At 38.2% G+C, this 27,298-nt stretch overlaps 1 protein-coding gene across 1 annotated transcript in view; it reads right to left on the minus strand.

Annotated features, from left to right (window-relative positions):
• sdk (sidekick cell adhesion molecule) overlaps positions 1 to 27,298 on the minus strand; it is a 496,543-nt gene that overhangs the window by 455,101 nt on the left and 14,144 nt on the right. The gene's annotated exons all lie outside the window — the stretch shown is intronic.

Raw genomic sequence — 27,298 nt, forward strand, 5'->3', positions numbered from 1 at the left:
TAGAGCACATGATGAATATGGAAATGGGCCAAACTGCCCTACTGTTGTACTGGGTGAGCTGTGTGACTGTTGCACATTGTTGCTGAGATACCAGTTCTGAAACCCAATGCTTACCTCTAGGATCAACCATGCATGGTTGACCAATGTGAGCCCTTCTGCTGTATATCTGTTCATGGTTAATCCAGTCCTAGTACACTCTTGATACAGTAGTACGGGAGCAACCAACAAGTGTAGCTGTTTCTGAAATACTGGCACCTGCCCTCTAGATCCCAACTATCTGTCTGCAGTCAAATTGGCTTATGTCACCATGTTTCCCCATTACTGGCAAACATTTACTGATTACATACAGAGGATAGGAGTGCCCATTTATGGTAGCTGCACGTGACACTGATATCACGTGGTATTTTATTATTGCACCGAATATATAAATAAGGGGGGCGTTCCTAATGTAAAGCTAACTCTGTGTACTTCCTATACCACTGGAACCCAACCAGTTGTTCATGAACCCCATGGGATTGCAAAGATATTCCAGGGGTTTGCAACTGGTAAAGTCAAAATACCAGAATAAACTTGACTGAGAACAAAATTTGAGGCTGTCTGTCCTAAGTTGAAACATTGCTGCATTTTGTTCAGCTAAACAAGCCTAACAATCACAGTAAATTTATACTTTATTTTGATTTATAACATAAGCAAAGTGGGGAATAGATTTTCAGTGAAAGACTCAATGACCGTAGAAAAACTATATTTAAGTGAAGACACCAATTTTTTTTTTTTTTTTTTTTGCAGATTCCACTCATAAAAAGAGGTGTTTTTTAAACATATAGTACACTCGTATTGTGGGTAGGCTAAGGAATTTTCTATTTTTATTAATTTCATTTTTTTTTGTATTTTTTTAAATTTATTTTTACAGTCTAGAAAATCTGCTCTAGAGACCAAACATGAATTATCAAGCCACTTCAATTATCCAATAAGCATGGTGGTGGTCTCAAACTGGGTGATAACATTCATCCACCACCTAAATACAATCATAAACATTCATGCTCACAGTGAGATTCAAACCCACGACCTGTTGATTGGAGAGCGAATACGCTAAGCCAAACTTCGGTAGCACCCAACTGGTGCCATTTAAGTTAATGGAACAGGCAATGACAACAGAAAATGTGCCGTATTTTCTGATAGTCCATCTCAAAGTATGTTAATTCCATCAACTCCACTAACCATTCCTTCTGCTACTACTTTAGATTATTTGATGCTCAGCTACGGCTCACAGCATCTGGGTCTTTCGAAGATTTAAGATCCTTATTAATAGCTTTAATGAAACATGTATACGAGACTTACTTTAACATATCTGTGGTAAGTGGTGATAAAGGTAATTAGGCATGGTGTGGTGGGGAAATCTCAAACAACAAGTGGCTTGGATAGCACTGGTTTAAGACCTAAAAATGAACTACTGTGTTTATTTACAAATGTCAGAAATATCGCAAATAAGGGAGATGAAATGGCTTCACTGAGTACAGTTTGTGGGTGTATGGCATGTGTTTGAAGGCTGAATGGAATTATACAGGCATGATGGGTTGCATTTGAATGGCTTTGGAGTGAGTGCACTGGAGAAAGTGTTGCAAGATTTAAAGTACAAAGTGTGATGCATACAAAAGATCAGAAGTAAGAGATGAAGTGAAAAATCAGGGGAGTGGTATTGAAGATACAAAAGTGCTTAGCAGTGGAAACAGTAGTAGTGTGAGAGATGAGAGAACAGAAATGCAAGAGGAACAGGGAACGGAGGGAGCCCGGGTAGACAGAGAGACATGGCATAGGGAGAGTGGATGTTGAAAGTGATAGTGCATGTGTGTATGAAGATGAAGTATATTGCAATGTTAAGTGAGGAAGTTGAGACTGAACAGATGTATGTGGTAAGTGATGATAAAGGTAATTGGGCAAGGGCAGGCATAGTGCAGAAATCATAACCAACAAGTGGCTTGGAAAAGACTGGTTATAGACCTAAAAATGAACTACTGTGTTTCTTTACAAATGCCAGAAATATCAGAAATAAGGGAAATGAAATTGTTTCACTGATTGAGTTTGTTCACCCCAAAATATTGGAATATGTGAACCATGATTGAATGAAGATGATATTCTAATGGGAATAGAAATGGAAGGATACAGTATTTTTTGCGAGGATAGAAGGGCAAGAAGGGGGGGGGGTGAAGATGATATTCTAATGAGAATAGAAATGGAAGGATACAGTATTTTTTGTGAGGATAGAAGGGCAAGAAGCAGGGGGTTGCTACTGATAATAATTGTAGAGAAAATTATGTCCTCATAAGGTAAACATGAAAGAGGGAAATAGTGGCAATGATTATGAGGCAGTGTGGTGTAACATGGAGATTGAAAGGAAGACATATTCAGCTGGATGTTGGTATAGGCCATGAAATGTGGAGGATGGTGATAAGGAAATGTATAAACAACTTGGATTAGTGAACAAAGGAAGGATAATTATTATGGGTGATTTTAACTATGGCAGTATAGATTGGATAGAGATAGCATTTAGGAATAAGGAAAATTAATTTCTAAAGTTCTTGAGAGATAACTATCTCAGACAGCATGTAAAGGAGGGCACGCGAGGATCGAGAGTTTTTAGATCTGATCATTTCATCAGAGGATGTAATTGTGAGTGGGGTATCACACTATCCTCCAGTTAATGAGAGTGATCATGAAGTGATCACCTAACCATATGTAGACTTCTGTGAGGAAAGGATATATGTAGAATTATAAGGCTGGTGATTATGACAAGCTTATAAGACAGCTTGGAGCTATAGCATGGAATGAGTTGAGCAAAAAGGAAATAAATGCTGCTTAGGAACTGACAAAGAAATACATAATAGCATCAATGTGTGAATGTATTCTGAAGGCCAAAAGGCTGAATAAGGTAAGTGTAAAATGGATGAATGAGGGGCTTAAGCACGACATCTGGAAGAAGAAGGTACTTTGGAGACAGTACAGGATGAATAATGATAATAACCAGTTACATGAAGAGTATAAAGAACAAGCCAGGAGAGTGACTCAATTAGTAAGAAAAACAAAAGTGCAGTATGAGCAAAAATTGGCAAATCAGGCAAAGAAAAACCCGAGTTTTTTTTTTTTTTTTTTTTTTTTCGATATGTGGCAAGTAAAAGAAAGAATGATCATCATAAGATGATGTTAATGGATGAAAATGGTAGAATGATAACTGCTGCAGAAGACCTTGCTGAGGTATTCAGTGATCAATTTATATGGGTGTTTCATCCTGATCAGGGTGGATCATGAGGAACTTAAGTGTAGAGGACATAGAAGAGGATGGCTTAATTGTGAGTGAGCAGGAGGTATTTGAGGAAATAAATAACCTTGATGTCAATAAGGTGATAAGATTTGATGACATATCACCAAATGTCTTAAGGGAATTTTCCAGAGAATTAGCAGTAGCATTAGCATGCCTGTTTAATAAGAGTCTTACAACAACACAGGTTCCAAGGGAGTGAAAAAAGGATAAAATTGTTCCACTGCATATGGATGGCTTCAAATTATAAGTCAATCTATATATATGGAGTTGTGAAGATACTAGGGAGATTGGTGAGAAGTAGGATACAGAAATGAGTTGATAACAGCAGTATTCGCTGTGGTTATCAGCATGGGTTTGTTAAAGGGAAATCATGCTTTATTAACTTACTTATGTACTATAACAAGGTGACAAATACCTTAGACATAGAAGATGCATATACAGTGGTGTACTTGGATTTTGCAAAAGCTTTTGATAGACTGCCACATGACAAGCTGTTAAATAAACTGAAACAGATGGAATTGGATAACAGACTTCTGAGTTGGACTAGTGACTGGCTATTAGATAGGTATCAGAAAGTTGTATATGGGGGTGCAGTTTCTCAAAAGAGGAAGGTCACTAGTGGTGTACTGCAGGAGTCAGTTTTGGGACCATTGTTGTTCAATTTGTATGTTAATGATATTGGGATTTAACTAGTGATATGCAGCTGTTTGCAGATGATGCAAAACTGGGGGAGAGCAATGCTGAGTCAAATGGATGTTATGGTCTTACAAGAAGACTTGAATAGATTGCATGAATGGGCAGGTAAGTGGGACTATCAGTTCAATGTTGCCAAGTGTAAGGTTTTGAGATTTGGTAAGTAACGATGGGATGCAAAATATAGACTTGGTGGGAAATTTTAAAGGAAGTATAGGTGAGAGATCTGGGAGTGGTGGTGGACAAGGACCTGAAATTCGGGTGCCAGATTGCACAAGTTGTGGAGACATCACATCAGATAATGGCAATGATGCAGATGATCCTGACATACAGAATAAAGAGGTTATGATGACATTGTATATGGCACTTATCAGGCCCCATATGGATTATTGTGCACAGTTAGTCACTGAGTTTTCATGGTGACAAGGATATGTTGGAAAGGGGCCAGAGAAGATTCACAAAGGTGGTCAATGATCTTTGGAATGTGGGGTAGAAGGACAAATTGAGATAATGTAAACTGTAGAGCCTTGTGAATAGGAGGAATATGATTGAGACATATAAGCTAGCCAAGGATTGTTATCAGGTTGACATGGAAGAGATGTTTCATAGAATGGGAGAGGGAAGGTAGAACCTGAGGCCATTGCTGGAAATTGTATAAGGAGGGTGTGATCAGAGAATGAGAAGCAGGTTCTTTGCATGAAGAGTGGTTGGTGAGTGGAATGTATTGCCTGAGTGCATTCTACTCAGGCAATGCATGAACTATTGGACACTATTGAACACAGTTGGATGAGCACTGTGTTCAACAGTGTGTACCTCCCACGATCAGTCTGACTCCATGGAGGTCAGATGTTAATAATAATAATCTATTTACATTACTCAAGATTCTCAGGTACCTTGGTATTATTTGAAGAGCTTCTCATATCACCTGTTGCTGGTCCTTCACATCAAGATAGTAATTTTATGGTTAGGCATCTAGATGATTCAGGAGTGCCTGTTATCACTAGTAATTATCAGTTAGATGTACAGTAACTTCAGTTGCAACAGTTTACTAGTAGTTTTATAATTCTATGTACTCATCTAAAATGCAAACTATCTGTAGTTCCAGTGAACATCAGTTAAATAACCAGAACCCTCAAGGCTACGATTCCTCGAGAAGGTGTTCAAAAGGAGCCAATGCTGGAAAAGTTGACATGGAGGGGTCAGCATATGATTGCACACAAGTGTGCAAATCTATTCCACTGTCTATGCTAAAGTGGAAGTATTCAGATCATCCCTTTAATCTATGCTAATGTTATTACCTCTCACTCTTCCAGACTTCAAGCCTTGTCTGGATGGCCTGCAGAGCTATTCTGGCCAGGTACCATTTTCACTTCAAGATATGAAGAAAATAGTGAGGGCTTGGTAAAGAGGTGGAAGTTAGTTATTTTTTTATTTTTATGGTGCAAAGACATCAAAGATTATACTGTGCCAGGACACAGGTTACAGCAGCACATATGGTAAACAGTTAGTAGAACAATAACAAACATCCATGCCCCAAGCAGGATTCAAGCTTGTTGGCTGGAGAGCAGATATGTTAACCATTCAGTCAACCAGGCTGGCAAAGAGGTGAAAGATATGAGATCTAAATTAAAGATGGTGAATGGAGAGGTTAGAAAGTTTAACATAAAATTAGCTGATGCATGAACTACAGTAGTGAGAGAGGGCAAAGAAAAAGATAAGAAAAAGGAAGAGACTGGGTGTGATAAGAGGTCCAGGAAATGAGAGAGAGAGAGAGAGAGAGAGAGAGAGAGAAACGAAAGGAAGAGATGCGAGTGTACTAGCAAAAGAAGAGGAGAGAAAGGTGTGCAAGAAACTAATAGTTCTGTAAGAGTGCGATGTATTGTAATTCACTGATTCATGGTTTGCAAAATAGAATGTATGAGGGGCATTTTCCTAGTGATACTATGGCAAGAAAACAAGGTGAGAGTATGGATGAGATGACAGCAATGGTTGGTAGCAATCATGTAGTGAAGAATCTGAAGTTATTGTTGGGAGCTGTCCAGCAAAAGAGTGAGAACTAAGATAGTGAGCATACTGTCTAGGTTTGACAATGCAGAATGAAAAAGAGAAACAGTAATAATGAATAACATGACTGCCAGAATGTGTCAAAAGAGACGTCTTATTTATGTTGATGCTTGGAGTATATTTCAAGATGGAAGAGAACTGTATTTGAATCTGAATGGAGTAGTAATTACATCATGCAAGGGTAATTGCAGGTCCAAAGGCATGTTGAAATTCATGTCGAAAATACAAAACCCCCTTACAATCTATCCTAGTAACTATATCATCTTCTGTCAACCATGTCTCACTTATAATTACTTTGCAAAAGTATATCATCCAGGTGGTGACATTGAAGAAATTGGAGAACCAACAGCTTATACTGGAATTGTGATGAATGAAGTAGAGGTAAATAGTCGATTACAGAATCTCAATGTCAATACAACTGTGGGATTGGATGGTATACCAGCTCATGTCATACATGAAGCGGCTAAAGAATTGTCAGTGCCCTTGACCATTTTGTTTAATTTGAGCCTCAGGTCTGAGTCAGTCCCAAGGGGGTGGAAAGAGGGGAAAATAGTTCGCTGCATAAAGGTGGTTCCAAGGGGCTGCTGTTGAAAATTACCGGCCAATCATCATAACAGGAATCGTTATCAAGGTCTTGGAGAAAATAGTCAAGAGGAAAATACAAGATTGGATAGATGAAAATGGGATACTGTATCGGGGACAGCATGGTTTTGTGAAGGGTAGGTCATGCCTCAGTAACTTGCTCACGTGTTATAACACAGTGACGGCTGAAGTGGATAAGGGTAATGGGTTTACAGTGATTCTACTGGACCTTGCTAAGGCCTTTGACAGGATACCACATGGAATTCTAATCAGTAAAATGCAGCATATGGGGATGGATATAGGATTGGTGAGATGAATGGGAAGGTGGCTGACAGAGAGATATCAGAGAGTGGTTTATTCAGGAGTTGAGTCCACAAGACGGCCTGTGACTAGTGGTGTGCCACAAGGATCTGTTCTTGGACCACTGCTGTTTAATTTGTTCATTAATGATATAGGAAAGGATCTGAGAGGAACAGTTCATTTGTTTGCAGATGATGCAAAGTTGGGTAGGGCAATAGTGAATGCAGATGATGTCAAAATTTTGCAGGATGATTTGGATAGATTGGAGGTCTGGGCTAAGGAGAATGGATGTCAATTTAATGTGGCAAAATGTAAGGTTATACATTTTGGGGTGAATAATATTAGCAGCAGTTTACTACATTGGTGGAACTATACTCTAGGAAATTGATGAGGCACGAGATTTAGGAGTGTTGGTGGATAAGGAGTTGAAGTTTAGGGGGGCACATTGCAAAAGTGGCCAAATCAGCTCATCAAATCACTTGGTTGCTGAAGAATACGTTGACAAGCAGGTTATTGTTCCTCTGTATAGAGCCTTCATAAGACCCCAACTCTACTACTGTGCCCAGATTTGGTCATCACCTAGGTTTCTTCTTGATGGGGAGGAGGTTGAGAGGATCCAGAGGTGAGTGACCAAGATGATAGCAGGTCTGTGGAATGAACCTTATGAGAACAGGTTGAGGATTTGGGGGTTGCAAAAATTGGTTGATAGGCAGAGGAGGGGAGATATGATTGAGACATTCAAATTACTGAAGAGTTTCTATAAAATTAATTCAGAAGATATTTTTGAAAACAGGACTGGTTGTGGGAGGACTAGGGGACATCCATGGAAGCTGGACAAAAGTGTGGTTAGTGAGGGGTGTTAGCGATGGGTTCTTTACTTTTAGAGTGGTGAATGAATGGAATGGGCTGCCAGAGTCTGTGGTGGATGCCGTGTCAGTGAATGAGTTTAAGGCGAGGTATGATAAATACTGTATGAATGTCGTATAGTTGCGATAAACATGATTTGGGGCCTCCCTCGATGAGTCTAAGGACTCCCAGGAGTTGCCCGTAATAATAATAGGAAGAGTTATTCACATTGGTCAGCTTGACTCAAACAAAAATTATCAGTATAAACAAGATATGGTTACTGGAATAAAATGTAAGGGTACTGTATTTTCAAAGAGGATACAAGGAATAAGACAGGAGGAGGGCGTTGCTCATATCTGTAGAATTTCAATCAACTAAAATAAAAGTTAATAAGGATTTTAGATCTGAGGATGGCAATTCATTTGAGGCTGTATGGTGTGAGATAGAAACTAACAAGATGAAATATACTCTTGGACACTGTTGTAGGCCAGGCATGCTCAGAAAGATGTGGAAGCCATGCATTGGGAGATTTAGCAATACGAGTGCTGGTCATATAATATTTATAGGTGACTTCAACTATGATGAATTGGAAGGAAGGGTGAATGACAGGACAGAAATGGAATGTATACAGTTACGAACAGATAATTATGCAAAGCATCATGTGGAGGATACCAAGGGTTTCAGAGTGCTGGATCTAGTAACAGCAATGGAGGAAGTATCCATAACCACTCACCTTGCCTTGCAAATGATATAGTCTTGTTCTGAGAAGTTGCAAAAATGGATTTCTCACTCAGGAATGGGTTTTTTTTTTATTAACATTACTGAAAGAGAAAGTAATTTTATGTAATTCTTCTGAATGCATTTGATTGGCTGTTGTCAAGGAAACGGAGTTAATTTTAGATAGTACGTGCGTGAGCTATGGTATTCAAAGGGAGAAAGAGTTGATATGAGCTGAACTGGCTAGAACCGGATTTTGGCAGGAAGATTGAAGGTATTTTATTGGAAAACGAAAGAAAGAAGGGGAGAAGCATTCAGGACAGCAAGGAGTAAAGTAACGGGTGGCAACAAAGGTTTTGGATATGCTGTAAATAGATTAGGAAGGAACTGGGAAATTAATAGGCAATTAGGAATATTTATACGGAATTCTAAAATTACGACGAATTCCAATTGTTTTGAGGAAGAATAGTGCAAGGCTGAATTTAATGCATAAAAGAAAACAAGGAATAAGTAGATTACCTAAAACGAGTGCATCAAGACTTGTGAAGCTCTATGTTTAATATTTCAGTTATATAGTGAAGATTCCCTTTGAATAGTGTTACTTCAAAGTGATAGTTAACTTCAGTTTTAAGTGTGCCTATAGTGAATCCGATGTGCAAAGGATGTAACCTAGTAAGAGCAGTCCATTGTTTTTATATTTCAGCGTGAAGAAATAAGAGTTAGCTCCGACTGATATATCTTAACATTAACTGTGGCATTCTACTAAAATTAGCCGAAGTATGGAACTTTAAAGTGTTTCCCCCTTGAAGTGATAACTGCCTCATAATTGAATTAAGTGTTTGTTGACTAAGAGAGAATTAGAGCGTTCTACTATAAGAGTATTTACTGTAAGATTCTGTAACATTGAACTGTGTGAACCATTTTAATTATTTGGAAGAATGTAGAGTTGACAGCTGGATGTCTGATGGCTAATGTTTTATGTTTGTTATGAATACCTGAACTAAGTTGATTTCCATTATCTTGTTTTCAAAGTGATACTTAATGTACATGTTATATAACCCTGCATTAAATGTTTTGTTTTATTGATTCTAATTTGGTGTTTGCCTGATTCTCCTTCATTGCACCACTCATGAAAAATATCGGACCTTGTGGAAGCCTTAAATGATAATATTAACCTTCGGCGTGTATAAAGTGAGATTGAAAAAGTTAATTGATGATTGATTCCTCTATATTATATGGACTAGTCTGAATATAGGGTGGTGCAGGATAATATAAATTTCTCTATATTCATATCAGTATCATTCAGCATCTAACAAATAAAAACAGATAATTTAAATAAGAATAACGTTGCAACAAGATGGCGGATTCAAAGCCAGGATGTACGATCCAACAGGTAGCAAAGTAAAAGATAGGTAACGCTTTAATAATTTATCCATATTTTATAATAGTGACAGCCAAATTAGATAAGGGAAATGGCTACACAATGATAAAAGGGTTATTTGAAAAGTTTGGTAAATTTCCAATAGACGGTGACACAATTTGTTCATTCATACCAGTGTTGGCACGTACCATCTTTTTCATGACCGCTGGCAAAATTTTAGCCACGTGCAACGTGTAGTTCTCGTTTGGCAAACATTTACAATGATCGTGTTTGCATTTTTCATAAAAATGGAGAAAACAAGTTTCGTGCAGCGATAAAACACTTTTATTTGAAGAAATGGATGGCTGCACAGATAAACCGAGTTACATGAAGTTCATGAGGTCTCTGGACTAGCATTAAAGACTATTTATTTTTGGATAAACGAGTTTAAACATCATAAGTCCATCAAAGATGAAGTGTGCTCCGGACGCTCAACTGAGTTCACTACGAAGGAAATGACTGACAAAATCCATGGTATCGTTATGGAAGATCACCGAGTGAAAGTGCATGAGATTGTAAACTAAACGAGTGTATAATATCCTGCATGAAAAATTGCACATGAAAAAGCCGTGTGCACGATGGGTGCAGTGACTGTTGACTGTCGATCAAAAATGCATGCGAAAAGACATTTCAACGCAGTGTTTAGCGATGGTTAATCGAAATTTGCAGGATTTTTTGCATCAATTCATGACTGTAGAGGAAATTTGGATCCACCATTACACACACACACCTGAGTCCAAGCAGCAGTCAAAACAGTGAACAATGTCTGGTGAAAGAGCACCAAAAACGCAAAGACCATTTTGTCAGCAGGGAAGGTAATGGCCGCTGTTTTTTTTGAGATTCCCAAGGAATTATCATGACTATTTGGAAAAGGGTAAGACAATAACAGGAGTCTATTACGGGTCATTGTTGGACTGTTTAAAAGAAGACTGAAGAAAAAACAGCCAAGATTGGAAACAAAAAAGTGCTCTTTCATCAAGACAATGCACTGTCATCCCATACATCTACCATCTCAACAAAACTGCACGAATTGAGGTTCAAAGTAGTTCTACATCCATTGTATTCTCCAGACTTGGTGCCATGCGATTTCTTGTTCCCATGCTTAAAAATTTGGCTTGGCGAGAAAAAATTTTCTTCGATAAAGGATGTCATCAAAGCAGTCAGTGACTATTTTGCACAATTTGACAAATCCTACTTTTTTAGATGAGATGAAAAAATTGGAAACTCGCTGGACCAAATGTGTAGACATCGATGGAGACTATGTTGAGAAATAAAGGTAATTTTTTTCCAAAATAAAGTATTTAACTTATTTTTTTTACCAATCTTTTCAGACAACCCTCATACTGCTGGACTTTGCAAGGGCATCTGACAGAATACCTCATGGAAAACTATTACAAAAGTTGGAGAAAGTGAAAACTAATATGAAGCTGGTGGCATGGATAGGAGAGTGGTTGACAGACATCAGAACATAGTAAACAGTGTAGTGGAATCTATACTGGAACCACTTCTATTCACTTATCTATTAATAATATAGGGATGATTTAAGGAGAGGGGGGGGGAGTTCAGTTGTGTGCTGATGATGCTAAGGTATGAAGGCAATAATTGATAAGGATGATATAAATATTTTGCAATACGATTTAAACAGATTAGCTATGTGTGTGAGTGAGAGAGAGAAGGATATGGTTATCAATTTAATATCGTAAAATGTAAGGCACTTTGGGATGAAGAGATTACATGCTATGTATTGCATTGATGGTATTGGATTGTAGGAAATTGACAAAGCTAGTGATCTGAGTGTTATGGCGAACAGAGAGAGAGAAGTGAAGTTCAGAGGACGTATCACAAAAGTTGGCAAAACAGCTCAAAAGATCACTTGGATGTCGAAGAAAAGACTGACAAGTAATAACGATAGGAAGATTTTTTTTACCTCTTTTTCAGCCTCACGTTGACCACCGAGCTCAAGTTTGGTAATGTGGATTTCTTGGAGAGGATCTAGATTAATTTATTGACAGATGCAAAGTGGGTGTGTGGGAGGGGGTTTGCAAAGTCTACTGACAAACAAAAAAGAGCAGATATAATAGAGACTTAGTTACTAAAAGGGTTCTGTAAGATTGACACGAATTTTTTCAATACATGATGAGTAGAGAAAGAACTATTGGTCACCTCTGGAAGTTATTTAGGAGTGTAGTTAGTAAGGGTGTAGACAAGATTTTTTTTGCTTGGAGAGTGGTGAAGAGTGTTACCAGAGATAGTTGCAAGTGCCTTTACACTAAATGAGTTTAAGGCAAGGAATGATAGGCATTGGTTAGTGTGGTTCTCCTGCAATGGGTCTTCTGACTCCATGGAGGTACCCATAATAATAACAACTTGCACATTACTATTATGCTTCAGGAGTCTATTACATACACTGCTTTAGTTTTCTATCTTACATTATATCATATTAAATAAATATATTTTCCATAGTAATTTTTTTTCATTCTTAAAGACTATTATTAAGTACCTATATGTAATAATGATTTCATATTATTAGCCAATATTCTTTATAAAACCATAGTAATGGAAATATCTTACAATAAAAATTCAGAATTATTATTCAATTTCAGAGAATATAGGCTCAGTGATTCACTATAAAAATATTATGATGAAAAGGATTTGTGAGTCAGAAAAAGTTGGAAACCACTGGCCTGTACTGTACTGCTGTAAGGTTAGAAGCAACTGATGTACAGGATGATGGATTGATATAATCATGTTTCAAGTAAGGGTGCAAACTATTCCCAATTGCTCATCATCTGTATGGTCACATCAAGAAGGAAACTTGTAATAAACATGATATCAACATGGATATATCAAACTCAACCCCTTACTTAAATATAAAGAGCTAATAAGCTTCATTTCGGCAATGAAAACATTACTTAAATTAAGGGGATATTAAATCCCACATAGTTTTAAAACCGAATGAGAAACTCAAAGATTGGAATCAGAGAGTTTCTTGCCGAATATAGTAAACTATAAAGTATCGGCGACACTAGCATTAGCAAATGCAAGTGATCCTAGTACGTAGTACAATACCAGGGCAGCTCGTTGCAAAGGTGGAGAAGTTCAGATCGCTATTCTTAGGTATTTTCCATAATGTAAAAACACATTTCCTAGGAAATGTATGCTGTTATTACATTATGGAGGGAGGTCACTACCCAGACCGGTTTCAACCTTTTTTGAGGCTTCATCAGTGAGTAGCTAGACCTAATAATACCAAAGTGTATAGCGAAAAGAACTTAACTACTCTGCGAACGAGTTATCCAAACGGGTGCAACCATTAAGTTACTTAAATATAAAGAGCTAATAAGCTTCATTTCGGCAATGAAAACATTACTTAAATTAAGGGGATATTAAATCCCACATAGTTTTAAAACCGAATGAGAAACTCAAAGATTGGAATCAGAGAGTTTCTATATTCGGCAAGAAACTCTCCGATTCCAATCTTTGAGTTTCTCATTCGGTTTTAAAACTATGTGGGATTTAATATCCCCTTAATTTAAGTAATGTCAACCCCTTACTTTCTGCAGATGTTATATTCCTATATAAATCCACCACAAGCCTTTGGAATTCATTAACTAAACAGAATAAATGATTAACAAATCTGATATGAAAATTTATATTTCATTTTTTGAAAAAAAATAGAGAAAGGAGGTAGGTTATTTCTGATAGTTTCAGAACAGTTATGTCCTCTCAAGGTGGAAATTGAAGAAAGTAATAATGATAGTGGTTTTGAGGCTACTTGGTGTGAAGTTCAGGTTAGCACAAATTTTAGATATTTTGCAGGATGTTGCTAAAGGCTTGGGAATGCAGAGGGAAAAAATTTTGAAATGTTCAGACAGATAAGCAACAAGAGGGGTTATAATAATAGGAGACTTTAATTATGGAAGCAGGAAATATCACATGTGAGTAAGGAGATATTTTCTTGAGCTACTCAGGGACAATTATCATATGAAGCATGTAGTTGAGGCAACATGTGGGATTCAAGTGTTAGATTTAATAATATCATCTCATACAGAGATGATAGAGGATGACACCACAATGCCACCAGTTGGGGGGAGAGTGATCATGTGGTTTATGGTTTTGACATGGGGAGTGGCTAGTCAGGTATGAGCTGTATGAAGTAAAAAAATGTGTGGAATCACAAAGCAAGATACTATGATAAATTAAGGAACAGATTAATGATGTGCAATGGCTCAGTTCAGTTGAAAGGGAGAGAAATCAGCAGTGCCTGGGATTTGGTCTGGAATAAATTACTTGTAGCAATGTTCAATTGTATTCCTAAGGTTCGGAGGATAAAGTAGAAGTGAAATGGATAAATCATGAAATTATGCAGGAACTTCTGAGAAAGAGGATGTTACGCAGGAGGCATAAAGAACAGGGTACCAATCAGCAGCATAAAGAGTATAAGGTGCCAGATGAGAAGGTGACAAGTGCAGTAAGGAAAGCAAAATTGCATTTGAAAAGAGATTGGCTGAATCAGCAAAGCATAGCTCTAGAGAATTCTCTAGTTATGTTGTTAGTAAAAGAAAGGTTGAATATGGAAAGTTAACTTGAGTTGCTGCAGATAGAACAAGAGTCGCATCTGCTGATATGGTAGAAATGTTTAATAAGTACGAGGGTGGTCTGAAAAGTTCTCGGCCTAACAATGAAAAAACAAATTTATAATTTCAAAATTATTTTTATTTTTCAACATAATCTCCTTTTTGATCTGCTTTGAGCAAGTGCAGCACCCATCTTGCGCAAAGCTTTTTCATATGCAATTCTTCATGCAAAATATATCCTACACTTTCTTTTGAAATGTCTATAGTCTCAGCAATTTCACGTACTTTCACTCGCCAGTCATCCAATACCATATCGTGCATGTACTTGATCAATGATTTCTGGTGGTGCTACACTTTTTGGGTGTCCTTCATGTGGATCATCTTCAAGGCTGGTATGGCCACGTTTAAAGTCAGCAGCCCATTTCTTAATTGTCAAAAACGAAGGAGAAGAGTGCCCATAAACTTTTATGAATTTCGAATGAATTTCTTTTGGCATTAAACCTTCTTTTACATAGAATTTTATAACTGCACGATACCCAATGTTATCCATTTCAAGGGATACAGACAACACTTTTGCTTCACACAGTTGTATAAAACAAACTACTTGATAGAATCACTTGCAATTTACATAGATGCTTATAACAGATGCACCAACTTAGAAAAAAAATAATAAAAAATCTTACTGATAGTGTTGCCATCTATGGTTGAGAATTTTTCAGACCACCCTCGTATTTTGTTAGTGTATTTCATGTAACGGTTAAGAGTAGTGTTGAATAGCAATAGGAAAGAGGACAGACAACTGACAGTACAATAATGAGAAGTGTTTAGAATTTTAAGTAACCTTGATTTGGGGGGGGGGTAACTTGGTTACATTTTATAATAGGGTGACAAGCATACTTGATGAAGCAGATGCTTATACAGTGATTTTTTGGATTTTGCTAAAGCATTTGATCGAGTACATGATAAACTACTGTTGAAATTGAGTTGATTAGAGTTGGATAGTCATTTGGTAGTGGGTTGACTAATAGAAGCCAGCAAGTTATGTATGACAATACTGTGTCTCAGTAAAGAAAGGTGACATATAGAATGCTGCAGGGTTCTGTTCTGTTCATTAACATCATCTTTCATGATATGAAAGGAGATGTTATGATGCTAAATTAGGAAAAGTAATGTCAGGAAATTCTGATGTGTTGTTGTTGCTATTAAAGTCTGACCAGAGAAGACAGAAGGAGGTTTATTACAAGGATTTTTTGCTTCAGGGGATAGAGGAAGCAAGATATTTGAGCATCTTGGTGGATAGGAAGTTGAAGTTCGGGGGACACATTGCAAAAGTTGTAAAGGTTACCCAAAAAATCACTGCTATAATGCAAAAAATGCTGGCATGTAAGGATAAGGATACGATAATGAATATGAAGAGAGAACGATTACAACTTTATGTTCATCCAGTTCGGACCAATCAAACATGTGCAAAATGTCTACATGTATAAGGAACTCGAAAAGAACAGAGATCTGCAAGTTGTCCAACGGTGTCATGTGGACTACAAACAAGAGGATGCAAAAGAACATGTAGGTAGCTTATTATTATACAGGCACCTCCATGGAGTCCGATGACCCAACGCGGGAGACCCAATCTATCATACCTCTCCTTGAACCCGTTAACAGACAAAGAACTCACAACTGACTCTGGTAACCCATTCCTCTCATTCACCACTCACCAAGCAAAAAATCTAGTTCTCACGCCCCTGCTGACCACACCTTCATTCAACTTCCAGGGATGATCCTGTTCTGGTCTCTCTAGCCAAGTGCTGAAACATGTCCCCTGCATCTATCCTATAAAATCCTTTAAACACTTAAATGTTTCAATCATATCCCCTCTTTTTTCTCCTATCAACCAACTTCTGCAATCCACACCTTCAATCTATTCTCATAGGGAACATTCCACAGGCTAGATTTTGCATTTGCAAAATCATCATGTAGCCATTTTCTTTATCCAACTCAGCTGTTACTCTATTATAAAAAGTTAGTAAATTACTAAGGCATGACCTACCCTTCACAAAGCCATCTTGGTCACTCGCCTCTGAATCCTCTCCACTGCTTCCTCATCCCCAAGAAACCCAAGGGACCAGACTTGAGCACAGTAATCCAGATGTGGGCATATCAAAGCCTTATAAAGAGGAAGTACAACTTCCTTATCTCTACTTGTTAATGTGTTCTTCACTAGTCAAGTAATCTTACGGGCTACCTTAGCAACTTATCCTCTAAACTTTAACTTTGTCTACCACCCCCCCCCTAAATCTCTAGCTTCATTTATTTCCTGGAGTACAGTGCCATCAATGTAATACATAGTTTCTAATCTATTTATCCCAAAATGCATAACTTTACAATTCTCACCATTAAACTGACACCCATAAACTTTGCCCATACCGACAGCCTATTTAAATCATCCTGCAAAGTCTCCACATTGCAAACATAAAGGACTCAAGGAAATCCTGCTCTCAGCAGAACAGAGCTAACCCCATAGTGCACAAATTCTGATCGCCTACAATCGTTAGCAACAAAGTTTTTCCTAAAAATGTCCATATACCTCAATGATCTAGTTCATTGAGATATATGGATGGTTTGAATATATCCACTACAGCTTGCTGTAGCAGATATATTCAAACATAAAAGACCAAAAGCCAAATTAACTTCCTGTAGCAATGCATAGTCTCCATGCTCATTCAGGGCGAGCAAACTACTGATAAAAGTTTACCCTCATTGCAGCCATAACGGATAGCAGAGAATATGAAAAGCATCTTGCTTCACCCCTAAAGCCATTAATGTCAATTGTCTCCACATTGTCTTGGTTCAATATTATTCTACCTAATTTCGTATCATCAGCAAACAACTGAATATTTCCGTTCTGGTTATTCCTATATCATTTATGCACAAATTAAACAGCACTGAACCTTGTGACACACCACTAGTTGCCTATTTTCGCCTCGATTCTACCCCTCCATATACCACTTTTTGATATCTGTCCAACAGCCATCCTCTTATCCACTTAACTAGTGTCATATCCATCCCCATCTGTTCTAATTTGTGTAACAGTGTTCCATGTGGTATTCTGTCAAATGTGTTTGCAAAAACAAAATCATCATGTAGCCATTTTCTTTATCCAACTCGGCTATTACTCTATTATAAAAAGTTAGTAAATTACGAAGGCATGACCTACCCTTCACAAAGCCATGTTGACCCACATACAGTATCATATTTTTTATCTACCCATTCTTGAATTCTCTTTTTTTTTTACCAATTTTTCTAATACTTTTAGCACCAAACTTATTATTATCCAAACACTTATTATTATTCTTACTATTATAAAAATTTATTATCCAAACACTGATTAGGTAGAAGTAAACTAATTATTATGTCTGTACACGAATGCTAAGAATATCAGAAACTAAGAGGTAGATTTTGTTGCCTTGATTAATATGTTGGGACCTCAGATTGTAGGCATTAGTGAGACATGACTATCAGAATCAGACATACTAACTGGTATCGAGTGCAAAGGGTACAGTAATTTTAGGAAGGATAGAAAAGATAGGAGAAGAGGGGCATGCTGCTAATGACACTGGATGACTTGAACACTGTTAGAGTTGAGACCTATTACTGCTATACTAATAACAGTTTTTCATGTGGCAGTAAGTTTGAAGCCATCTGGTGTGAGGTGGAGTCTAAGAAGATTAAATTAGTGGGGTGTTGTTACAGACCTGGTGGATCAGTTGCTAGTGATGAAGAAATGCATCACCAAATAGAAAAGATGAGCACGAATAGAGTAATCATAATGGGAGACTTTAATTATCCAAATATTGATTGGGTAGCAGTAGAAGCTCGTGAGAAGAACGAAAATGCATTTATTGAGCTGTGTGTGACAACCACCTCAAGCAGCATGTGACAGAAGGAACTCGAGGTCAAAGAGTGTTAGATTTGATTAGTGTAAGAGGGCGTTTCAATTAAAGACCTAACTATTCTGCCTCCAGTTGGTGACAGCGATCATGCTGTATTCACTTGGGAAGTGACTAAGTTTATGAATGTTCCATTCAGAAAAGGTTACATGCTGAACTACAAAGCAGAAAATTCTGATCAAATGAGGAGTATACTGAGTTCAATGCATTATTAGTTGTTGGATGGGAAGAATATCGACAGTGTAAAGGAAGCATTTAAAAAATACTTAAATGATGCAATATTAGAAGAATATGTCATGAGTTTGAAGAATAAATAGAGCAGAAGTGAAATGGATGTGTAATCTTATTAAGCACGAGATTTGTAAGAAAAGGATAATGTGGAATGAATACCATGTGCATAAGGATGATAGTCTGTTATGAAAATTATAAGCAGTAGGCTAGAAGATTCAACTATTGTACGGAAAGCTAAGTCTGAGTATGAAAATAAACTTGCTCTGCAAGCTAAAGACAACCTCAAAGAATTATATCCGTATGCTCAAGTAAAAGAAAGAATGGATATGAAAGAATAACTCTAGTGAATGCAGATGGTGTGATGGTGACAGATGCAGATGAGGTTGTTCAACTAATGAGTGCCAATTTTGCTAAAAGCAATCAACCTCGTGTATGCAATATTGACTTCAATGACACCCCTTCACTGGATGAAGAAACTCAGGTGTATGAGGAGGAAGTGCTAGAACAGTTGCACAAACTGAATAACAATCCAGCAATATGGAGTGATGGGATATCAGCATGGGTGCTAAAAGAGTGTTCAGCTGAACTGCCTATTCCATTGACCAGGCTACATAATTTGGGTCTAAGAAGAGAATATTCCACAGGAGCAGAAAGAATGTAGGTTAATTCCATTGCACAAAAGAGGTGCAAAGACTAATCTATCCAACTATTGACCAATCAGTATCTGAGGAGTGGTTATTAAGATTTTTAAAAAATTGGTTAGGGCTTGCATTCAGAAATGGGTTGACAGAGAATCTCTAATTGTCAATGAACAGCATGGGTTTTTACTAAGGGAAGGTCATGTTTTAGCAACTTGTTCACATTCTATAATAATAATGTTACCCTGAGATAGACAAGGGGAATGAACATACCATGATACTTTTGGATTTTGCTAAGGCTTTTGACAGAATATAGCATGGAAGAATGTTGCATAAATTGGAGAATATGGGACTGAATTATATAAACTGTTGGCCTGGATAAGAGGATGCTGACTGACAGATATCAAAAAGTGGTATATGGGAGATGCAAGTCTGCAAGATTTAAGGTAATCAGTGGTGTACTACAAGGATCAGTTTTTGGTCCACTGTTAATTCAGTGTGTACATTAATGACATTGGGAAGGATTTGAAGGCGACATACAGCTATTTGCTGATGATGCAAAGATAGGTTATGGCAATCAGGAATACTGGTTCATTCCTGATTCAACACTTGCAGAATGATTTGAATAGGCTGGAATTGTGGGCATGGAAAATGGATGTCAGTTCAACAGTAAATGTAAAGTCATGCACTTCAGCATGATTTTTTTGGTGGGATTATGCTAGAAGAAACTGATCAGGCTAGGGATCTTAGTGTGTTAGTAGATAAGAAGTTGAAGTTCAGGGGCCACGTAGCAAAGATTGCAAATACAACTCAAAAGATAATTGCAATGTTGAAACAAACTTTGACATGTAAAAATAAGGATGTCATTTTGCCTCTTTACAAGGCCTTGATAAGACTCACTTGGACTATTGTGTGCAGGTCTGGTCTCCTGGTTTCCATTATGATTCTGATAGAGTGGACGGAGTGCTTTAAAAATGATATCAGGATTGTGGAATACTGATTATGAAGACAGATTGAGAATCTGTAGACTGCAGACACTAGAAAGAGGATATGATTGAGACTTTCAAACTTCTGACATTGTCATACAGGATTTCAGCTGATGGAATTTTTCATTTTATGAATTGTGGAGAAAGGACATGAGGATATCTTTGGAAGTTGAGAAGCAATGCTGTCAAGAAGGGGGTGAGGACTAGATTTTTTTCTCAGTTGTGCATGACTGGAATGGAATATTATTATCACTATTATTATTGGACCTCCAGGGAGTACGAAGACTCATCGAAGGAGGACACCTACTCTACAGCTCTGTCTCCACCATTCAATTCACCAACTTTTACGCCTGAAAGCATCTTCAGGACTGGGGTAAGGTGGTACAACACCAGGGCACTCCTTGCAAAGGTGGAGCAAGCTACCAACACTCCTATCTCAGTATCTCCCATAATGCAAAACACATCTCCTTGCGGATATGTCTAATGTTATGCATTAGGGGAAGGGCCACAACCCAGACTAGTTTAGACCTTTATTGAGGTCTCTTCAGTGGGAGCCAGGCCCAAGTGGAGATACCAGGCAGAAGCATTAGCAGGTCATCTCTACCTATTGTTGTACCACCTTACCCCAGTCCTGAAGATGCTTTCAGGCGCAAACTTTGTTTGCTCACACTTGGATAAAGGATTAAACTAAATTTATTATACTCTAATCAAGTGAAAAATAAACTTTCAAAATCCACCAACTACCACTAACTGCAACTACACCAACGCCATCTACTGCCTGTTGCCACCACTAGTATTTACACAGACAATCACAAACATCCATGCCCACGATAGGATTCGAAACTGCAGCCTTTTGGCTGGAGAGCGGACACGCTAACCACTCAGTCAACCAGGCCGGCACACACAATATCCAATTATCATTGGATATTGTGCGTGCAAGCAATGCAAATGAATTAAGAACAAGTATGATAGCTGGCGCATGTATTATATGGCCTCCCTCAATGAGTCCCTGACTCCCCTGGAGGTCTCTTTATTAATAATAATAATTCTACTCTATATGGTGCTAATTAGGCCTCATTTGGATTTCTGTGCACAGATCTGGTCACCTGGCTATCAGTGATAAAGAAATAGTGGAGCGAGAGAAAGAGAGAGAGTATGCAGATGCAAATAACCAAGAACGTCTCAGGAATATGGATAATGAGCACAGATTGCGGGAATGTAGTCTTCAGAGCTTGGCAGGAGCTGGGAGTGGTGATATGATTGAGACATATAAGCTGGTAAGAGGCACTCCCAAATAGATACAGGAGAATTATTGCATAGGATGATCAGTGGTGTAAAAATTAGAGGTCATCTCTGGAGGCTGTACAAGTGTCATATGAGGAAAGAGGTGAAAAAGAGATTTTTTTGCTTGGCAGGTGGTAAATGAGTGAAAAGCAATGCCAGAATGAGCGATGAGTGCTCCAACATTGAATATGTTTAAAGCAAGGTAAGATAGTTATTGTGGTCTGTGAGTATTCAACCTCCTATAACGAGTCCAGACTTCATGGAGGCTTGGCATATTAGCAATAAAAGGATATGAGAAAGCAGGAAACTGAAAAACAACTGTATCCTCAATGGTGAATCTATAGAACTGCTATCCTGATTAACAAAGTAGTTAGCTGCAGTCTTCAATTGGAACAGGAGATGAGTTTACATTTCATCTCTACAGAAGGGCTTCTGGATTATCTAGCATTAGCCTACCAATGATATGTATCATAGGCTTACAACCTTTTGTGGTAGAATTTTCATTCATTCATCTTAAAGACCACCTTTCCTAACTGGATTGTGGGAGCAGCAGCTACAAGAGGAACTTCCACTGGTCACACTCCTCTGCCACCAAGCTCAGGTGTTCTGGTGGGACTCCCAAACGTGTCCATCTAAGGTTTTGGATATAATCTATCCAGTGAGTCCTTGGCCTCCCACCTTCTGTGGTGGAATTCACATTAAAAAAAAATAAACCATTTCAGATATTTAGGCACAATTTTTCGTGAAAATATCATATTTAATAATATGGAAAAAAAGATAACAGAATAAATAAAGACAGTATGGCAAGGAGCAAGCTAAACTTATATGAAATAATGGAGAAATCAGCTAATGCACTAAACAAGCAATATTCAATAGCTGGGTAGATTTGTGACTTGTATAAGGTTAACAGCTGTTCAGAGTGAAACAGAAATCCCAGTATTTGCAAAGCTGAGAAGACAATGTTGTGATCTGTTTATGTGGATGAAAAACTAAAACAACTCATCTTCAAAGAATATAATAACCAATTGGTGTTTTTCTTGTCCAATTTTTCTAGATATAACACTGTGGAAAATGTGCTCTAGGATGAGCTTGTGGATAAAGGGATGCAACTACAGGCATTTGAGCATATAGGCCTACTTGTTGCAAACATCTTGCCACAGTTTGCCGAGATATCCATGTACAAATGTGTGAAATGCTTGAATGGAGCCAACTTGCAAGCTGACCTGCCGTGGTATGTTAATTATTTGTTATAAGCAAAAAATCTGTCTTCATGTTGTGTGATAGTGAGGGAGACCTCTTAGCAAATGTCTGGAACACATTCCATTGGTTTGAAACATTGCCCAGAGCCTGGATACAACACTAGGTGATATTCCAAACTCTCTGGCAATAGCAATAATTCTGCAGCCTTCGAGCTTTCCAATAATTCTTCCCCACATGAAATCGTCTAGATGATGTCGCTGAGACATTATAGACATATAAGTTTGCACCTTTATTCCTTCACAAAGAGCTTCCTTCAAATACAATTCACTTAGCACAGCCTTTTATCCTGTTGAGTGTTACCATGTGATCAAAAATTTAAATGTGTGCCCACTTTCCACTGAATATTGTCAGTTATACAAGTTTCCTTAAGCTGATTTGTCTGAATCTATAAACTGTGCTCTAAAGATGCTGGGTATAAATCGGCAAAACATTAGTAACTAATTAATTAAATATTTAGTTGCTCAAAATGATCTCCCACCTTAAGGATATTTACAAATACCCATATCTGCAGTAGATTTGAATCCACAATCTACTGGTTAGAGAGCAAAGACATTATCTACTCAGCCAACCAGGCAGCCAGAATGACTTGATGTTCAGACTAACAAAATGATTCAAAAATGTTTGAATAAAACTACAAACAAGAGAACAATATGGGAAAAATTGTTAGTTGGTGGATTTTATTCAACCAAATCCTAGGCAATTCTTTCACTATATGGCAAGCAAGATGAAAAATAATTTGGCAGATTGACACTGGTACATTGTCATGGCAGCAGAGTGACTGGAACAAAGGATATAGTGAAATTATTGAATGACAAATTTATCAGTATCATACTGGTGTAAATGATGACATCCAACATATACAAAGAAAACAAGTATTAGGAGGATCGGAAGTAAAAGAATCAGAAGTATATCAGGTGTTGATTGGATAATATGTTAATAAGCAGTGGGACTGGATGACATCACCACGTATTTTTAAGGAATGTGCAAACAGTTAGCTATGCCCTTGACCTGATTATTTAATGAAAGTCTTGCAGTGGGTAAGGTTCCAAGGAGTGGAAAGAAGGCAAAATAGTACCACTCCACAAGCATGTTTCTAGGACAGAAGTTTTCAATTACAGACCAATCTATATAGCTGCACCTGTAGTCAAGTGGTTGGAGAGATTGGGTAGAAATAGAATACAAGATTGGGGTGATGGACATACTATTCTTTATGATGATCAACATGGATTTGTAAAAGGTAGGTCTTGTTTTAGCAATTTACTTGCATTTTATGATAAGGTAACGTGTGTGTTAGATAAGAAAGAATCGCATATAGTGATATTCTTAAACTATGCAAAAGCTTTCGATAGATTCCCAAATGATAAGTTAGTGTACAAGCTCCAGAGGGTAGGAATAAATAGTATACTGGTTAGATAGATTGGTGACCATCTCTCTGAATGATACCAGCAAGTTGTGTATGATAACTATCTGAGACAGCATGTAATTGAAAATACTAGGGGTGTGAGAGTGCTTTACCTGGTAATAGCATCTCACAATTTCACTGTAATCAATATGACCATGTTGCCACCTATTGGTGAGAGTGATCATAAGGTCTTGACCTGGGAGGTGGCTAAAGGTGTGGAATTTTTGATTAAGACAGGGTATATGTGGAATTACCGTGCTGGCAAGTATGACAAGGTTAGGAGATTGCTTGGATCAGTGCCATGGCATGTACAAATGCAAGGGCTGGACGTCGATAGAGCATGGGAAGTGGTCAAGGAGCATTTACAGGAAGTTATGGCTGATTGTATACCTAGGGTCCGAAGAGTAAAACAAGTAGGGGTTAAATGGATGAATAACACCATTAAGCTTGAGCTGCAAAAAACGAAACAACTGTGGAGGGAATTTAAAGAAAGGGGTGACCTGCAAGCACATGAATGGTATAAAGCACAGCCACAAGGGTAACGAGTGTGGTAAAAAAAGCAAAAGCAGATTATGAAAGGAAACTAGCTATGCAAGCAAAAGAGAATCCCAAACAGTTCTTTCAATATGCTGCAAGCAAGAAAAAAACTGTACATGGCAAAATGATTTTAAGGAATGACGATGGTAAGGAGGTCACTGAACCAGTCGATATAGTGGAGTTACTGAGCACGCACTTTGCAAAAGTATATCATCCATGTGGTGACATTGAAAAATGAAAGAGCCATTAGTTTATACGAGAATTGTGATGAATGAAGAGGAGGTGAATAGTCTATTACAGAACCTTAATGTGAATACATCTGTGGGATTGGATGGTATACCAGCATGGGTCTTGCATGAAGCGGCTAAGGAATTATCAGTGCCCTTGACCATGTTGTTTAATCTGAGTCTCGGGTCTGGTTTAGTTCCGAAGGTGTGGAAAGAGGGGAAAATAATTTCACTGCATAAAGGAGGATCCAAGACTACGATTGCAAATTACTGACCGATCAGCATATCACGAGTCGTTGTCAAGGTCTTGGAGGTAGTAGTCAAGGGAAAAATACATGAATGGATTGATGAAAATAAGATATTGTACAGGGGACAGCATGGCTTTGTGAAGGGTAGATCATGCCTCAGCAACTTGCTCAAGTTTTATAACAAGGTGACAGCTGAACTGGATAAGGGTAATGGGTTTACAGTGATTCTGGTGGACCTGGCAAAAGCATTTGACAGGATACCACATGGAATTTTAATCCGTAAACTACAACATATGGGAATGGATATAGGGTTGGTGAGATGGATAGGTGGGTAGTTGATGGAGAGATATCAAAGAGTAGTTTATTCAGGAGTAGAGTCCAAAAGACGGCCTGTGACTAGTGGGGTGCCACAGGGTTCTGTTCTTGGACCACTGCTGTTTAATCTGTTCATTAACGATATAGGGAAGGATCTAAGAGGAACAGTTCATTTGTTCGCTGATGATGCAAAGTTGTGGAGGGCGATAGTGAATGCAGATGTCAAAGTCTTGCAGGATGACTTAGATAGATTGGAGTTCTGGGATAAATAGAATAGATGTCAATTTAATGTGACAAAATGTAAGGTTATGTATTTTGGGGTGAAAAGATTAGCAGCAGTATACCACATTGGTGGAACTGTACTCCAGGAGATTGATGAGGCCAGGGACTTGGGAGTGTTGGTGGATAGGGAGATGAAGTATAGGGGGGCACATTGCAAAAGTAGCTAAATCAGCTAATCAACTCACTTGGTTGTTGAAAAACACCTTGACGAGCAGAGACAAGCAAGTTATTGTACCTCTGTACCGAGCCTTGATAAGACCTCATCTCGACTACTGTGCCCAGATTTGGTCACCTCGGTTCCTTCTTGATGGGGAGGAGGTGGAGAGGATCCAGAGGCGAGTGACTAAGATGATAGCAGGTCTATGGAATGAACCATATGAGAACAGGTTGAAGATTTGTCGGTTGCAGAAACTAGTTGATAGGCAGAAAAGGGGACATTGATTGAGACATTCAAATTACTAAAGGGATTCTATAGGATTAATTCAGAGGATATTTTTGAGATCAGGACTGGTGGTGGGAGAACTAGGGGGACACCTATGGAAGCTGGACAAGAGTGTGATTAGCAGGGGTGTTAGAGCTGGGTTCTTTACTTTTAGAGTGGTAAATGAGTGGAATAAGCTGCCAGAGTCTGTTGTGGGGTGCTATGACGGTGAGCAAGTTCAAGGCAAGGTATGATAGATAATGTAATATAGTTATGTGGACATGATGTTTAGGGCCTCCCTCAATGAGTCTAAGGACTCCCTGGAGTTGCCCGAAATAATAATAATAATGATGGAGCAGAGTCTCAAAAAAAGAGGGTAACAAGTGGAATGCCCCAGGGTTCTGTTCTTGGATCCCCTGCTATTTAACTTGTTTGTAAATGATATATCACATGGACTGACTGTTGATCTTTGGTTGTTTGCTGATGATACAAAGTTGGGAGAATTATAAGTGGCACTGTTGATGGTAATTCCCTTCAGGAATTAACATCAACAGCAGATTATCTAAAACTTTTGAGGACTGGTGGTGGGAGAACTAGGGGGACACCTATGGAAGCTGGGCAAGAGTGTGATTAGCAGGGGTGTTAGAGCTGGGTTCTTTACTTTTAGAGTGGTAAATGAGTGGAATAAGCTGCCAGAGTCTGTTGTGGGGTGCTATGACGGTGAGCAAGTTCAAGGCAAGGTATGATAGATAATGTAATATAGTTATGTGGACATGATGTTTAGGGCCTCCCTCGATGAGTCTAAGGACTCCCTGGAGTCGCCCGAAATAATAATAATAATGATGGAGCAGAGTCTCAAAAAAAGAGGGTAACAAGTGGAATGCCCCAGGGTTCTGTTCTTGGATCCCCTGCTATTTAACTTGTTTGTAAATGATATATCACATGGACTGACTGTTGATCTTTGGTTGTTTGCTGATGATACAAAGTTGGGAGAATTATCATTTA

The sequence above is a fragment of the Typopeltis vanoorti genome, chromosome 17, assembly GCF_054136105.1.
Source record: "Typopeltis vanoorti isolate ZY-2024b chromosome 17, IOZ_Tvanoo_1.0, whole genome shotgun sequence".
NCBI classification, from domain to species: domain Eukaryota; kingdom Metazoa; phylum Arthropoda; class Arachnida; order Uropygi; family Thelyphonidae; genus Typopeltis; species Typopeltis vanoorti.